This window comes from Cygnus atratus, chromosome 25 (genome assembly GCF_013377495.2).
Source record: "Cygnus atratus isolate AKBS03 ecotype Queensland, Australia chromosome 25, CAtr_DNAZoo_HiC_assembly, whole genome shotgun sequence".
In the NCBI taxonomy this organism is placed as follows: Eukaryota; Metazoa; Chordata; class Aves; order Anseriformes; family Anatidae; genus Cygnus; species Cygnus atratus.
Genome location: NC_066386.1, coordinates 1,490,842 through 1,493,548, shown reverse-complemented (window position 1 = coordinate 1,493,548; position 2,707 = coordinate 1,490,842).

Here is a 2,707-nt window from a genome sequence, read left to right as displayed (position 1 = left end):
TGCAAGAGATAAAGCATCAGACATCCCCTTTAAGGCTCAACGCTAGACAGTATCCAAATACCATTAAAAACTAGGAGACAAGCAAGAGGCAAGGAATTCCTGACATTTTCCAAAAGATGTCCAAGCAGACCAAAAAATAAAATTAGCAATGCAATGATAAATGGAATAACAGCGTGTTTGTGCATGATGCTCCATTACAGCAGGAAAGACTAGCTCGGAGTAACTGAGCAAGAACTGTCCTTTAATTACACCAGGACTGCCAGTAGGACAGCCAAGGTCACATTTTGAGCATGAGTCTCTTCCCAGTGCTCAGAAAATGTGGATTTTATTGTTGATGTCAAAAATCTAGGTGCAGGGACAGGCACTGCAGGGTAAGCTGTTGGGACAACAGGGCCTGAGTGGGTTGGCAGCAGGGAGTGGTGTGACTGTTTGTCTCTGCTGTGCTGTTCATCCAGCTGCAGAGGCTCCAACCTGCTCCCACAGCTTTTAGCAAAGTTCCTCAGCCCGTGAACAAATGCAGGGATGCTGAAGGACTTGAGGAGAAGTTTGCTTCCCCTCTTACCTGCCACAGTGCCATTTTTTGGGGTCTCTTCTCCTGGCTGAAGCACTCTCCACTGCTGTGCTGCCTCCGGACACTGTGCATCCCCCAGCTTTCCCTGCAAAGTAAATGTGTAAGAGCACTGGTTCCAGGTTTGACAGGCTCTGGACAACAGTGCAAAGCCAATCTGTAGTACCAGGGCTTCTGTTAACCCTCCCCGTCCTGCCATTTCAACTTTCTAGGCACTTCGGTGCTCTTCTAAGCACGCCCATGGCTGACTGCACAGAAAAGGCTACCCAACACCTGCAAGTAGGTGGACAACACACCAAAGCGATACAGAAACTTCTCAATTCCAGCCTGAACTTTCTAACACTTGCTCTGCGCTCTGTCTCTGCCCTCGTGGTTCACTTTTCTGAGCAGAGCACTTGGCGTGGCACGGCTTTGTGAACCAATTCCTCCCGATTTCAATGAGTCCTGATCACTTCTTCACCACAGGCTCTGAAGAAACACCAGGCTGAGGGATGACAAACGCCTCAGCAGAGAGACTGGCGCTTGTAAGATCTGGTTCTGTGAGATCTGGTTCCCTTCCCAGCTTGCCTACACATTCCCTGCGTGATCCTAGACCAAACACTGTGGAACAGCAGGTCTCAATTCCCTGCTATAAAATGGAGCCATTAACACTTAATTTCTCTCATCCATTGTCTGCCTAGATTGTAAACTCAGTAGGGAAGACTGTGTTTGTACAGAGTCTAGCATGAAAGGGCCTCCAGACATAAATGAAATATAAAATAATAAAAATAATTTAAAATCCCCAGTAGGCAGCTGTATAAGTAGCAGGATAGAAGAGAAACACATGCTCGCCATTTAACGACAAAAATAAACACCCTCCAGGCAGTTAGGAGGCTGCTGAACCCCACGGCTGCAAGGTTTCTCGTTGCTTTTCTGGGATGGGCTTGCAAACCCACAGCTCCAGATCCCACCAGGCAGGTCGAGATCCCATTAAATGCAGTCTTAAGTTAAAAGAGGACAGAATTGGACCAGGCATTAGGAGGAATTCTTTGCTGTGGGGGTGTGAGGCACTGGGACAGGCTGCACGGAGACACTGTGGGTGCCCTGAAGGGGCTCAAGGCGAGGCTGGATGGGGCCTTGGCCAACCTGATCTGGTGGGTGGCGTCCCTGCCACCACAGGGTTGGAGTTAGGGAATCTTTAAGTCCCTTCCAACCCAAACCATTCAGTGATTCTGTGATTCAGGGGAAGAGCAGGGACGGTCACCGCTGCCCACACAGTGCGGGACAGCGTCCCACAAAGACCTTGCAGCCAAAACACACAGGGATGAAATGGTGCTGCCAGAACTGGTCCCAGCACCCCCCAGCCCCAAAGACACCCCCGAAACCCCCATGACCCCAGAAGCCCCCAGCCCCAAAGACACCCCCAGAGCCCCCAGCCTGGCCCCACAGCGGCCACAGGCCTGGTCCCAGAGCCTCCAATTGCCCCAGAGCTGCTGCGAGCCTGGCCCCAATGCTCTGAAGACCCCAGAGCCCCTCAGCTGGGCCCCAGACGTGCTGCAGCCCCCAGCCCCTGAGCCCCCACAACCCCCCAAAACCCCACGGCCCCCCCCGAGACCCCCCAGCCCCCATAAACCCCATGGCCCCCCAAGACCCCATGGCCTCCAGAGCCCCCCCGGCTCTACCTCAGAAGTGCCCCAAGCCTGGCCCCGAACCCCCAAAGCGCCCCCAGACCCCCCGACCCCCGCCCCGGCCCCCCCTCACCTCGGGGCCGCCCCCCCCCGCCTCCCGCCTTCTTCTCCCGCCGGGCGCCACACACGCGTGCAACCACGCGCCCCCCGTGCACACGCAGCTGTGCCCGCGCTTGCACGCCCATCCCGGCACGCGCTCGTGCAACAGCCCGTGCACGCGCACAGGCGTGACTGCACCCGCACGCGGCGGTGAACGCTCTGGGGCGCGCGCAAAACGGTGCACGCCCGTGCAATGACACGTGCACCACCGTGCAATGACACGTGCAATGACCGTCAGCACACGCACACGATCACGCGCGCCCCGCGTGCTCGCCCTTTCCTTTCCCGCCGCCGCCGCGTGGCGCCCCCTGGCGGGAAGCGCCGCCGGCACCGCGCTCCCCGGGCACGTGATCGGGCCTCACCACTCCCCCCG